Source organism: Taudactylus pleione, unplaced genomic scaffold (genome assembly GCF_031769625.1).
Source record: "Taudactylus pleione unplaced genomic scaffold, aTauple2 ptg000647l, whole genome shotgun sequence".
Taxonomy (NCBI): Eukaryota; Metazoa; Chordata; class Amphibia; order Anura; family Myobatrachidae; genus Taudactylus; species Taudactylus pleione.
This window is the reverse complement of record NW_028285049.1, coordinates 607,459-626,506: the sequence shown is the minus strand read 5'-3', so window position 1 is coordinate 626,506 and position 19,048 is coordinate 607,459.

Below are 19,048 nucleotides of genomic sequence, written 5' to 3'. Positions count from 1 at the left end.
TAATACACACTTCCATACTACACATGTTTGTGCACACACACTAATACACACTTCCATACTACACATGTTTGTGCGCACACACTGATACACACTTCCATGCTACACACGTTTGTGCGCACACACTGATACACACTTCCATGCTACACACGTTTGTGCACACACACTATTACACACTTCCATACTACACACATTTGTGCGCACACACTGATACACACTTCCATACTACACACGTTTGTGCACACACACTATTACACACTTCCATACTACACACGTTTGTGCGCACACACTATTACACACTTCCATAATACACATGTTTGTGTGCACACACTATTTTACACTTCCATACTACACATGTTTGTGCGCACACACTGATACACACTTCCATGCTACACACGTTTGTGCACACACACTAATAGACACTTCCATACTACACATGTTTGTGCACACACACTAATACACACTTCCATACTACACATGTTTGTGCGCACACACTATTACACACTTCCATGCTACACACGTTTGTGCGCACACACTGATACACACTTCCATGCTACACACGTTTGTGCACACACACACCAATAGACACTTCCATACTACACACGTTTGTGCACACACACTATTACACACTTCCATACTACACACATTTGTGCGCACACACTGATGCACAATTCCATACTACACACGTTTGTGCACACACACTATTACACACTTCCATACTATACACGTTTTTGCGCACACACTAATACACACTTCCATACTACACACATTTGTGCACACACACTATTACACACTTCCATACTACACACGTTTGTGCACACACCAATACACACTTCCATACTACACACGTTTGTGCACACACACTAATACACACTTCCATGCTACACACGTTTGTGCGCACACACTGATACACACTTCCATGCTACACACGTTTGTGCGCACACACTGATACACACTTCTATGCTAGACACGTTTGTGCACACACTAATAGACATTTCCATACTACACATGTTTGTGCACACACACTATTACACACTTCCATACTATACACGTTTTTGCGCACACACTAATACACACTTCCATACTACACACATTTGTGCGCACACACTATTACACACTTCCATACTACACACGTTTGTGCACACACTAATACACACTTCCATACTACACATGTTTGTGCACACACACTAATACACACTTCCATACTACACACGTTTGTGCGCACACACTGATACAAACTTCTATGCTACACACGTTTGTGCACACACTAATAGACATTTCCATACTACACATGTTTGTGCACACACACTAATACACACTTCCATACTACACACGTTTGTGCGAAAACACTGATACACACTTCCATGCTACACACGTTTATGCGCACACACTGATACACACTTCCATGCTACACACGTTTGTGCACACACACTAATAGACACTTCCATACTACACACGTTTGTGCACACACACTATTACACACTTCCATACTACACACGTTTGTGCGCACACACTGATACACACTTCCATACTACACACGTTTGTGCGCACACACTAATACACACTTCCATACTACACAAATTTTGCACACACACTATTACACACTTCCATACTACACACGTTTGTGCACACACTAATACACACTTCCATACTACACATGTTTGTGCACACACACTAATACACACTTCCATACTACACACGTTTGTGCGCACACACTGATACACACTTCCATGCTACACACGTTTGTGCGCACACACTGATACACACTTCCATGCTACACACGTTTGTGCACACACTAATAGACATTTCCATACTACACACGTTTGTGCACACACACTATTACACACTTCCATACTACACACGTTTGTGCGCACACACTGATACACACTTCCATACTACACACGTTTGTGCGCACACACTAATACACACTTCCATACTACACAAATTTTGCACACACACTATTACACACTTCCATACTACACACGTTTGTGCACACACTAATACACACTTCCATACTACACATGTTTGTGCACACACACTAATACACACTTCCATACTACACATGTTTGTGCGCACACACTAATAGACACTTCCATACTACACATGTTTGTGCACACACACTAATACACACTTCCATACTACACATGTTTGTGCACACACACTAATAGACACTTCCATACTACACATGTTTGTGCACACACACTATTACACACTTCCATACTACACACGTTTGTGCGCACACTCTAATACACCCTTCCATACTACATACATTTGTGCACACACACTATTACACACTTCCATACTACACACGTTTGTGCGCACACACTGATACACACTTCCATACTACACACGTTTGTGCGCACACACTAATACACACTTCCATACTACACACATTTGTGTGCACACACTATTACACACTTCCATACTACACACGTTTGTGCACACACTAATACACACTTCCATACTACACATGTTTGTGCACACACACTAATACACACTTCCATACTACACACGTTTGTGCGCACACACTGATACACACTTCCATGCTACACACGTTTGTGCGCACACACTGATACAAACTTCCATAATACACATGTTTGTGCGCACACACTGATACACACTTCCATACTACACATGTTTGTGCGCACACACTGATACACACTTCCATGCTACACACGTTTGTGCACACACACTAATAGACACTTCCATACTACACATGTTTGTGCACACACACTAATACACACTTCCATACTACACATGTTTGTGCGCACACACTATTACACACTTCCATGCTGCACACGTTTGTGCGCACACACTGATACACACTTCCATGCTACACACGTTTGTGCACACACACTAATAGACACTTCCATACTACACACGTTTGTGCACACACTATTACACACTTCCATACTACACACGTTTGTGCGCACACACTGATACACAATTCCATACTACACACGTTTGTGCACACACACTATTACACACTTCCATACTATACACGTTTTTGCGCACACACTAATACACACTTCCATACTACACACATTTGTGCACACACACTATTACACACTTCCATACTACACACGTTTGTGCACACACCAATACACACTTCCATACTACACACGTTTGTGCACACACACTAATACACACTTCCATACTACACACGTTTGTGCGCACACATTGATACACACTTCCATGCTACACACGTTTGTGCGCACACACTAATAGACACTTCCATACTACACATGTTTGTGCACACACACTAATACACACTTCCATACTACACACGTTTGTGCACACACACTATTACACACTGCCATGCTACACACGTTTGTGCGCACACACTGATACACACTTCCATGCTACACACATTTGTGCACACACACTAATAGACACTTCCATACTACACACGTTTGTGCACACACACTATTACACACTTCCATACTACACACGTTTGTGTGCACACACTGATACACACTTCCATACTACACACGTTTGTGCACACACACTATTACACACATCCATACTACACACGTTTGTGCGCACACACTGATACACACTTCCATACTACACACGTTTGTGCACACACACTATTACACACTTCCATACTACACAAGTTTGTGCGCACACACTAATACACACTTCCATACTACACACATTTGTGCGCACACACTATTACACACTTCCATACTACACACGTTTGTGCACACACTAATACACACTTCCATACTACAGGTTTGTGCACACACACTAATACACACTTCCATACTACACATGTTTGTGCGCACACACTATTACACAATTCCATAATACACACGTTTGTGCGCACACACTGATACACACTTCCATGCTACACACGTTGGTGCACACACACTAATAGACACTTCCATACTACACATGTTTGTGCACACACACTAATACACACTTCCATACTACACATGTTTGTGCGCACACACTATTACACACTTCCATGCTACACACGTTTGTGCGCACACACTGATACACACTTCCATGCTACACACGTTTGTGCACACACACTAATAGACACTTCCATGCTACACACATTTGTGCACACACACTAACAGACACTTCCATACTACACACGTTTGTGCACACACACTATTACACACTTCCATACTACACACGTTTGTGCGCACACTCTAATACACACTTCCATACTACACACATTTGTGCACACACACTATTACACACTTCCATACTACACACGTTTGTGCACACACTAATACACACTTCCATACTACACATGTTTGTGCGCGCACACTATTACACTCTTCCATACTACACACGTTTGTGCGCACACACTAATAGACACTTCCATACTGCACATGTTTGTGCGCACACACTATTACACACTTCCATACCACACACGTTTGTGCGCACACACTGATACACACTTCCATGCTACACACGTTTGTGCGCACACACTAATAGACACTTCCATACTACACATGTTTGTGCACACACACTAATACACACTTCCATACTACACATGTTTGTGCGCACACACTAATAGACACTTCCATACTACACATGTTTGTGCACACACACTATTACACACTTCCATACTACACACGTTTGTGCGCACACTCTAATACACACTTCCATACTACATACATTTGTGCACACACACTATTACACACTTCCATACTACACACGTTTCTGCGCACACACTGATACACACTTCCATACTACACACGTTTGTGAGCACACACTAATACACACTTCCATACTACACACATTTGTGCGCACACACTATTACACACTTCCATACTACACACGTTTGTGCACACACTAATACACACTTCCATACTACACATGTTTGTGCACACACACTAATACACACTTCCATATTACACACGTTTGTGCGCACACACTGATACACACTTCTGTGCTACACACGTTTGTGCACACACTAATAGACATTTCCATACTACACATGTTTGTGCACACACACTAATACACACTTCCATACTACACACGTTTGTGCGCAAACACTGATACACACTTCCATGCTACACACGTTTGTGCGCACACACTGATACACACTTCCATGCTACACACGTTTGTGCACACACACTAATAGACACTTCCATACTACACACGTTTGTGCACACACACTATTACACACTTCCATACTACACACGTTTGTGCGCACACACTGATACACACTTCCATACTACACACGTTTGTGCGCACACACTAATACACACTTCCATACTACACAAATTTTGCACACACACTATTACACACTTCCATACTACACACGTTTGTGCACACACTAATACACACTTCCATACTACACATGTTTGTGCACACACACTAATACACACTTCCATACTACACACGTTTGTGCGCACACACTGATACACACTTCCATGCTACACACGTTTGTGCGCACACACTGATACACACTTCCATGCTACACACGTTTGTGCACACACACTATTACACACTTCCATACTACACACGTTTGTGCGCACACACTGATACACACTTCCATACTACACACGTTTGTGCACACACACTATTACACACTTCCATACTACACACGTTTGTGCGCACACACTATTACACACTTCCATAATACACATGTTTGTGTGCACACACTATTTTACACTTCCATACTACACATGTTTGTGCGCACACACTGATACACACTTCCATGCTACACACGTTTGTGCACACACACTAATAGACACTTCCATACTACACATGTTTGTGCACACACACTAATACACACTTCCATACTACACATGGTTGTGCGCACACACTATTACACACTTCCATGCTACACACGTTTGTGCGCACACACTGATACACACTTCCATGCTACACACGTTTGTGCACACACACACCAATAGACACTTCCATACTACACACGTTTGTGCACACACACTATTACACACTTCCATACTACACACGTTTGTGCGCACACACTGATGCACAATTCCATACTACACACGTTTGTGCACACACACTATTACACACTTCCATACTATACACGTTTTTGCGCACACACTAATACACACTTCCATACTACACACATTTGTGCACACACACTATTACACACTTCCATACTACACACGTTTGTGCACACACCAATACACACTTCCATACTACACACGTTTGTGCACACAGACTAATACACACTTCCATGCTACACACGTTTGTGCGCACACACTGATACACACTTCCATGCTACACACGTTTGTGCGCACACACTGATACACACTTCTATGCTACACACGTTTGTGCACACACTAATAGACATTTCCATACTACACATGTTTGTGCACACACACTAATACACACTTCCATACTACACACGTTTGTGCGCACACACTGATACACACTTCCATACTACACACGTTTGTGCGCACACACTAATACACACTTCCATACTACACAAATTTTGCACACACACTATTACACACTTCCATACTACACATGTTTGTGCGCACACACTGATACACACTTCCATGCTACACACGTTTGTGCACACACACTAATAGACACTTCCATACTACACATGTTTGTGCACACACACTAATACACACTTCCATACTACACATGTTTGTGCGCACACACTATTACACACTTCCATGCTACACACGTTTGTGCGCACACACTGATACACACTTCCATGCTACACACGTTTGTGCACACACACACTAATAGACACTTCCATACTACACACGTTTGTGCACACACACTATTACACACTTCCATACTACACACGTTTGTGCGCACACACTGATACACAATTCCATACTACACACGTTTGTGCACACACACTAATACACACTTCCATACTATACACGTTTTTGCGCACACACTAATACACACTTCCATACTACACACATTTGTGCACACACACTATTACACACTTCCATACTACACACGTTTGTGCACACACCAATACACACTTCCATACTACACACGTTTGTGCACACACACTAATACACACTTCCATGCTACACACGTTTGTGCGCACACACTGATACACACTTCCATGCTACACACGTTTGTGCACACACACTAATAGACACTTTCATACTACACAAGTTTGTGCACACACTATTACACACTTCCATACTACACACGTTTGTGCGCACACACTGATACACTCTTCCATACTACACACGTTTGTGCACACACACTATTACACACTTCCATACTACACACGTTTGTGCGCACACACTGATACACACTTCCATAATACACATGTTTGTGCGCACACACTATTACACACTTCCATACTACACATGTTTGTGCGCACACACTGATTCACACTTCCATGCTACACATGTTTGTGCACACACACTATTACACACTTCCATACTACACACGTTTGTGCACACACTAATACACACTTCCATACTACACACGTTTGTGCACACACCAATACACACTTCCATACTACACACGATTGTGCACACACACTAATACACACTTCCATACTACACACGTTTGTGCGCACACATTGATACACACTTCCATGCTACACACGTTTGTGCGCACACACTAATAGACACTTCCATACTACACATGTTTGTGCACACACACTAATACACACTTCCATACTACACACGTTTGTGCACACACACTATTACACACTGCCATGCTACACACGTTTGTGCGCACACACTGATACACACTTCCATGCTACACACATTTGTGCACACACACTAATAGACACTTCCATACTACACACGTTTGTGCACACACACTATTACACACTTCCATACTACACACGTTTGTGCGCACACACTGATACACACTTCCATACTACACACGTTTGTGCACACACACTATTACACACTTCCATACTACACAAGTTTGTGCGCACACACTAATACACACTTCCATACTACACACATTTGTGCGCACACACTATTACACACTTCCATACTACACACATTTGTGCACACACTAATACACACTTCCATACTACACATGTTTGTGCACACACACTAATACACACTTCCATACTACACATGTTTGTGCGCACACACTATTACACACTTCCATACTACACACGTTTGTGCACACACTAATACACACTTCCATACTACACATGTTTGTGCACACACACTAATACACACTTCCATACTACACATGTTTGTGCGCACACACTATTACACACTTCCATACTACACACGTTTGTGCGCACACACTGATACACACTTCCATGCTACACACATTTGTGCACACACACTAATAGACACTTCCATACTACACACGTTTGTGCACACACACTATTACACACTTCCATACTACAGACGTTTGTGCGCACACACTATTACACACTTCCATACTACACACATTTGTGCACACACACTATTACACACTTCCATACTACACATGTTTGTGCGCACACACTATTACACACTTCCATACTACACACGTTTGTGCGCACACACTAATAGACACTTCCATACTACACATGTTTGTGCACACACACTAATACACACTTCCATACTACACACGTTTGTGCACACACACTATTACACACTTCCATACTACACACGTTTGTGCGCACACACTGATACACACTTCCATACTACACACGTTTGTGCACACACACTATTACACACTTCCATACTACACACGTTTGTGGGCACACACTAATACACACTTCCATACTACACACGTTTGTGCGCACACACTATTACACACTTCCATACTACACACGTTTGTGCACACACTAATACACACTTCCATACTACACGTTTGTGCACACACACTATTACACACTTCCATACTGCACATGTTTGTGCGCACACACTATTACACACTTCCATACTACACACGTTTGTGCGCACACACTGATACACACTTCCATGCTACACACGTTTGTGCGCACACACTAATAGACACTTCCATACTACAAATGTTTGTGCACACACACTAATACACACTTCCATACTACACATTTTTGTGCGCACACACTAATAGACACTTCCATACTACACATGTTTGTGCACACACACTATTACACACTTCCATACTACACACGTTTGTGCGCACACTCTAATACACACTTCCATACTACATACATTTGTGCACACACACTATTACACACTTCCATACTACACACGTTTGTGCACACACTAATACACACTTCCATACTACACATGTTTGTGCACACACACTAATAGACACTTCCATACTACACACGTTTGTGCACACACACTATTACACACTTCCATACTACACACGTTTGTGCGCACACACTGATACACACTTCCATACTACACATGTTTGTGCGCACACACTAATACACACTTCCATACTACACACATTTGTGCGCACACACTATTACACACTTCCATACTACACACGTTTGTGCACACACTAATACACACTTCCATACTACACATGTTTGTGCACACACACTAATACACACTTCCATACTACACACGTTTGTGCGCACACACTGATACACACTTCCATGCTACACACGTTTGTGCGCACACACTGATACACACTTCTATGCTACACACGTTTGTGCACACACTAATAGACATTTCCATACTACACATGTTTGTGCACACACACTAATACACACTTCCATACTACACACGTTTGTGCGCACACACTGATACACACTTCCATGCTACACACGTTTGTGCGCACACACTGATACACACTTCCATGCTACACACGTTTGTGCACACACACTGATACACACTTCCATGCTACACACATTTGTGCGCACACACTGATACACACTTCCATGCTACACACGTTTGTGCACACACACTATTACACACTTCCATACTACACATGTTTGTGCGCACACACTGATACACACTTCCATACTACACACGTTTGTGCACACACACTATTACACACTTCCATACTACACACGTTTGTGCACACACACTATTACACACTTCCATAATACACATGTTTGTGCGCACACACTATTATACACTTCCATACTACACATGTTTGTGCGCACACACTGATACACACTTCCATGCTACACACGTTTGTGCACACACACTAATAGACACTTCCATACTACACAAGTTTGTGCACACACACTAATACACACTTCCATACTACACATGTTTGTGCGCTCACACTATTACACAATTCCATGCTACACACGTTTGTGCGCACACACTGATACACACTTCCATGCTACACACGTTTGTGCACACACACTAATAGACACTTCCATACTACACACGTTTGTGCACACACACTATTACACACTTCCATACTACACACGTTTGTGCGCACACACTGATACACAATTCCATACTACACACGTTTGTGCACACACACTATTACACACTTCCATACTATACACGTTTTTGCGCACACACTAATACACACTTCCATACTACACACATTTGTGCACACACACTATTACACACTTCCATACTACACACGTTTGTGCACACACCAATACACACTACCATACTACACACATTTGTGCACACACACTAATACACACTTCCATACTACACACGTTTGTGCGCACACATTGATACACACTTCCATGCTACACACGTTTGTGCGCACACACTAATAGACACTTCCATACTACACATGTTTGTGCACACACACTAATACACACTTCCATACTACACACGTTTGTGCACACACACTATTACACACTGCCATGCTACACACGTTTGTGCGCACACACTGATACACACTTCCATGCTACACACATTTGTGCACACACACTAATAGACACTTCCATACTACACACGTTTGTGCACACACACTATTACACACTTCCATACTACACACGTTTGTGCGCACACACTGATACACACTTCCATACTACACACATTTGTGCACACACACTATTACACACTTCCATACTACACACGTTTGTGCGCACACACTGATACACACTTCCATACTACACACGTTTGTGCACACACACTATTACACACTTCCATACTACACAAGTTTGTGCGCACACACTAATACACACTTCCATACTACACACATTTGTGCGCACACACTATTACACACTTCCATACTACACACGTTTGTGCACACACTAATACACACTTCCATACTACACATATTTGTGCACACATACTAATACACACTTCCATACTACATATGTTTGTGCGCACACACTATTACACACTTCCATACTACACTCGTTTGTGCGCACACACTGATACACACTTCCATGCTACACACGTTTGTGCACACACACTAATAGCCACTTCCATACTACACATGTTTGTGCACACACACTAATACACACTTCCATACTACACATGTTTGTGCGCACACACTATTACACACTTCCATGCTACACACGTTTGTGCGCACACACTGATACACACTTCCATGCTACACACGTTTGTGCACACACACTAATAGACACTTCCATGCTACACACATTTGTGCACACACACTAATAGACACTTCCATACTACACACGTTTGTGCACACACACTATTACACATTTCCATACTACACATGTTTGTGCGCACACACTATTACACACTTCCATACTACACACGTTTGTGCGCACACACTGATACACACTTCCATGCTACACACGTTTGTGCACACACACTAATAGACACTTCCATACTACACATGTTTGTGCACACACACTAATACACACTTCCATACTACACATGTTTGTGCGCACACACTATTACACACTTCCATGCTACACACGTTTGTGCGCACACACTGATACACACTTCCATGCTACACACGTTTGTGCACACACACTAATAGACACTTCCATGCTACACACATTTGTGCACACACACTAATAGACACTTCCATACTACACACGTTTGTGCACACACACTATTACACACTTCCATACTACACATGTTTGTGCGCACACTATAATACACACTTCCATACTACACATGTTTGTGCGCACACACTATTACACACTTCCATACTACACACGTTTGTGCGCACACACTAATAGACACTTCCATACTACACATGTTTGTGCACACACACTAATACACACTTCCATACTACACACGTTTGTGCACACACACTATTACACACTTCCATACTACACACGTTTGTGCGCACACACTGATACACACTTCCATACTACACACGTTTGTGCACACACACTATTACACACTTCCATACTACACACGTTTGTGCGCACACACTAATACACACTTCCATACTACACACGTTTGTGCGCACACACTATTACACACTTCCATACTACACACGTTTGTGCACACACTAATACACACTTCCATACTACACGTTTCTGCACACACACTATTACAGACTTCCATACTGCACATGTTTGTGCGCACACACTATTACACACTTCCATACTACACACGTTTGTGCGCACACACTGATACACACTTCCATGCTACACACGTTTGTGCGCACACACTAATAGACACTTCCATACTACACATGTTTGTGCACACACACTAATACACACTTCCATACTACACATGTTTGTGCGCACACACTAATAGACACTTCCATACTACACATGTTTGTGCACACACACTATTACACACTTCCATACTACACATGTTTGTGCGCACACTCTAATACACACTTCCATACTACATACATTTGTGCACACACACTATTACACACTTCCATACTACACAAGTTTGTGCGCACACACTAATACATATTTCTATACTACACACATTTGTGCGCACACACTATTACACACTTCCATACTACACATGTTTGTGCACACACTAATACACACTTCCATACTACACATGTTTGTGCACACACACTAATAAACACTTCCATACTACACATGTTTGTGCGCACACACTATTACACACTTCCATACTACACACGTTTGTGCGCACACACTGATACACACTTCCATACTACACACGTTTGTGCACACACACTAATAGACACTTCCATACTACACATGTTTGTGCACACACACTAATACACACTTCCATACTACACATGTTTGTGCGCACACACTATTACACACTTCCATGCTACACACATTTGTGCGCACACACTGATACACACTTCCATACTACACACGTTTGTGCGCACACACTGATACACACTTCCATGCTACACACGTTTGTGCGCACACACTGATACACACTTCCATGCTACACACGTTTGTGCACACACACTAATACACACTTCCATACTACACACGTTTGTGCGAACACACTGATACACACTTCCATACTACACACGTTTGTGCGCACACACTGATACACACTTCCATGCTACACACGTTTGTGCACACACACTAATAGACACTTCAATACTACACACGTTTGTGTGCACACACTATTACACACTTCCATGCTACACACGTTTGTGCGCACACACTGATACACACTTCCATGCTACACACGTTTGTGCACACACAGTAATATACACTTCCATACTACACACGTTTGTGCACACACACTATTACACACTTCCATACTACACACGTTTGTGCGCACACACTGATACACACTTCCATACTACACACGTTTGTGCACACACACTATTACACACTTCCATGCTACACACGTTTGTGCGCACACACTGATACACACTTCCATACTACACACGTTTGTGCACACACACTATTACACACTTCCATACTACACACGTTTGTGCGCACACACTGATACACACTTCCATAATACACATGTTTGTGCGCACACACTATTACACACTTCCATACTACACATGTTTGTGCAAACACACTGATACACACTTCCATGCTACACACGTTTGTGCACACACACTAATAGACACTTCCATACTACACATGTTTGTGCACACACACTAATACACACTTCCATACTACACATGTTTGTGCGCACACACTATTACACACTTCCATGCTACACACGTTTATGCGCACACACTGATACACACTTCCATGCTACACACGTTTGTGCACACACACTAATAGACACTTCCATACTACACACGTTTGTGCACACACACTATTACACACTTCCATACTACACACGTTTGTGCGCACACACTGATACACAATTCCATACTACACACGTTTGTGCACACACACTATTACACACTTCCATACTATACACGTTTTTGCGCACACACTAATACACACTTCCATACTACACACATTTGTGCACACACACTATTACACACTTCCATACTACACACGTTTGTGCACACACCAATACACACTTCCATACTACACACGTTTGTGCACACACACTAATACACACTTCCATACTACACACGTTTGTGCGCACACATTGATACAAACTTCCATGCTACACACGTTTGTGCGCACACACTAATAGACACTTCCATACTACATATGTTTGTGCACACACACTAATACACACTTCCATACTACACACGTTTGTGCACACACACTATTACACACTGCCATGCTACACACGTTTGTGCGCACACACTGATACACACTTCCATGCTACACACATTTGTGCACACACACTAATAGACACTTCCATACTACACACGTTTGGGCACACACACTATTACACACTTCCATACTACACTCGTTTGTGCGCACACACTGATACACACTTCCATACTACACACGTTTGTGCACACACACTATTACACACTTCCATACTACACACGTTTGTGCGCACACACTGATACACACTTCCATACTACACACGTTTGTGCACACACACTATTACACACTTCCATACTACACACGTTTGTGCGCACACACTGATACACACTTCCATACTACACACGTTTGTGCACACACACTATTACACACTTCCATACTACACACGTTTGTGCACACACTAATACACACTTCCATACTACACATGTTTGTGCACACACACTAATACACATTTCCATACTACACATGTTTGTGCGCACACACTATTACACACTTCCATACTACACACGTTTGTGCGCACACACTGATACACACTTCTATGCTACACACGTTTGTGCACACACACTGATACACACTTCTATGCTACACACGTTTGTGCACACACACTATTACACACTTCCATACTACACACGTTTGTGCACACACTAATACACACTTCCATACTACACATGTTTGTGCACACACACTAATACACATTTCCATACTACACATGTTTGTGTGCACACACTATTACACACTTCCATACTACACACGTTTGTGCGCACACACTGATACACACTTCTATGCTACACACGTTTGTGCACACACACTAACAGACACTTCCATACTACACTTGTTTGTGCACACACACTAATACACACTTCCATACTACACATGTTTGTGCGCACACACTATTACACACTTACATGCTACACACGTTTGTGCGCACACACTGATACACACTTCCATGCTACACACGTTTGTGCACACACACTAATAGACACTTCCATGCTACACACATTTGTGCACACACACTAATAGACACTTCCATACTACACACGTTTGTGCACACACACTATTTCACACTTCCATACTACACACGTTTGTGCGCACACTCTAATACACACTTCCATACTACACACATTTGTACACACACACTATTACACACTTCCATACTACACACGTTTGTGCACACACTAATACACACTTCCATACTACACACGTTTGTGCACACACACTATTACACACTGCCATGCTACACACGTTTGTGCGCACACACTGATACACACTTCCATACTACACATGTTTGTGCACACACACTAATACACACTTCCATACTACACATGTTTGTGCGCACACACTATTACACACTTCCATACTACACACGTTTGTGCACACACACTATTTCACACTTCCATACTACACACGTTTGTGCGCACACTCTAATACACACTTCCATACTACACACATTTGTGCACACACACTATTACACACTTCCATACTACACACGTTTGTGCACACACTAATACACACTTCCATACTACACACGTTTGTGCACACACACTATTACACACTGCCATGCTACACACGTTTGTGCGCACACACTGATACACACTTCCATACTACACATGTTTGTGCACACACACTAATACACACTTCCATACTACACATGTTTGTGCGCACACACTATTACACACTTCCATACTACACACGTTTGTGCACACACTAATACACACTTCCATACTACACATGTTTGTGCACACACACTAATACACACTTCCATACTACACACGTTTGTGCGCACACACTGATACACACTTCCATGCTACACACGTTTGTGCACACACTAATAGACATTTCCATACTACACACGTTTGTGCACACACACTATTACACACTTCCATACTACACACGTTTGTGCACACACTAATACACACTTCCATACTACACATGTTTGTGCACACACACTAATACACATTTCCATACTACACATGTTTGTGCGCACACACTATTACACACTTCCATACTACACACGTTTGTGCGCACACACTGATACACACTTCCATGCTACACACGTTTGTGCACACACACTAACAGACACTTCCATACTACACTTGTTTGTGCACACACACTAATACACACTTCCATGCTACACACGTTTGTGCGCACACACTGATACACACTTCCATGCTACACACGTTTGTGCACACACACTAATAGACACTTCCATACTACACACGTTTGTACACACACACTATTACACACTTCCATACTACACACGTTTGTGCGCACACACTGATACACAATTCCATACTACACACGTTTGTGCACACACACTATTACACACTTCCATACTATACACGTTTTTGCGCACACACTAATACACACTTCCATACTACACACATTTGTGCACACACACTATTACACACTTCCATACTACACACGTTTGTGCACACACCAATACACACTTCCATACTACACACGTTTGTGCACACACACTAATACACACTTCCATACTACACACGTTTGTGCGCACACATTGATACACACTTCCATGCTACACACGTTTTTGCGCACACACTAATAGACACTTCCATACTACATATGTTTGTGCACACACACTAATACACACTTCCATACTACACACGTTTGTGCACACACACTATTACACACTGCCATGCTACACACGTTTGTGCGCACACACTGATACACACTTCCATGCTACACACATTTGTGCACACACACTAATAGACACTTCCATACTACACACGTTTGTGCACACACACTATTACACACTTCCATACTACACTCGTTTGTGCGCACACACTGATACACACTTCCATACTACACACGTTTGTGCACACACACTATTACACACTTCCATACTACACACGTTTGTGCGCACACACTGATACACACTTCCATACTACACACGTTTGTGCACACACACTATTACACACTTCCATACTACACACGTTTGTGCGCACACACTGATACACACTTCCATACTACACACGTTTGTGCACACACACTATTACACACTTCCATACTACACACGTTTGTGCACACACTAATACACACTTCCATACTACACATGTTTGTGCACACACACTAATACACATTTCCATACTACACATGTTTGTGCGCACACACTATTACACACTTCCATACTACACACGTTTGTGCGCACACACTGATACACACTTCCATGCTACACACGTTTGTGCACACACACTAACAGACACTTCCATACTACACTTGTTTGTGCACACACACTAATACACACTTCCATACTACACATGTTTGTGCGCACACACTATTACACACTTCCATACTACACACGTTTGTGCGCACACACTGATACACACTTCCATGCTACACACGTTTGTGCACACACACTAATAGACACTTCCATGCTACACACATTTCTGCACACACACTAATAGACACTTCCATACTACACACGTTTGTGCACACACACTATTTCACACTTCCATACTACACACGTTTGTGCGCACACTCTAATACACACTTCCATACTACACACGTTTGTGCACACACTAATACACACTTCCATACTACACACGTTTGTGCACACACACTATTACACACTGCCATGCTACACACGTTTGTGCGCACACACTGATACACACTTCCATACTACACATGTTTGTGCACACACACTAATACACACTTCCATACTACACATGTTTGTGCGCACACACTATTACACACTTCCATACTACACACGTTTGTGCACACACTAATACACACTTCCATACTACACATGTTTGTGCACACACACTAATACACACTTCCATACTACACACGTTTGTGCGCACACACTGATACACACTTCCATGCTACACACGTTTGTGCACACACTAATAGACATTTCCATACTACACACGTTTGTGCACACACACTATTACACACTTCCATACTACACACGTTTGTGCACACACTAATACACACTTCCATACTACACATGTTTGTGCACACACACTAATACACATTTCCATACTACACATGTTTGTGCGCACACACTATTACACACTTCCATACTACACACGTTTGTGCGCACACACTGATACACACTTCCATGCTACACACGTTTGTGCACACACACTAATAGACACTTCCATGCTACACACATTTCTGCACACACACTAATAGACACTTCCATACTACACACGTTTGTGCACACACACTATTTCACACTTCCATACTACACACGTTTGTGCGCACACTCTAATACACACTTCCATACTACACACATTTGTGCACACACACTATTACACACTTCCATACTACACACGTTTGTGCACACACTAATACACACTTCCATACTACACATGTTTGTGCGCACACACTATTACACACTTCCATACTACACACGTTTGTGCGCACACACTAATAGACACTTCCATACTACACATGTTTGTGCACACACACTAATACACACTTCCATACTACACACGTTTGTGCACACACACTATTACACACTTCCATACTACACACGTTTGTGCGCACACACTGATACACACTTCCATACTACACACGTTTGTGCACACACACTATTACACACTTCCATACTACACACGTTTGTGCGCACACACTAATACACACTTCCATACTACACACGTTTGTGCGCACACACTATTACACACTTCCATACTACACACGTTTGTGCACACA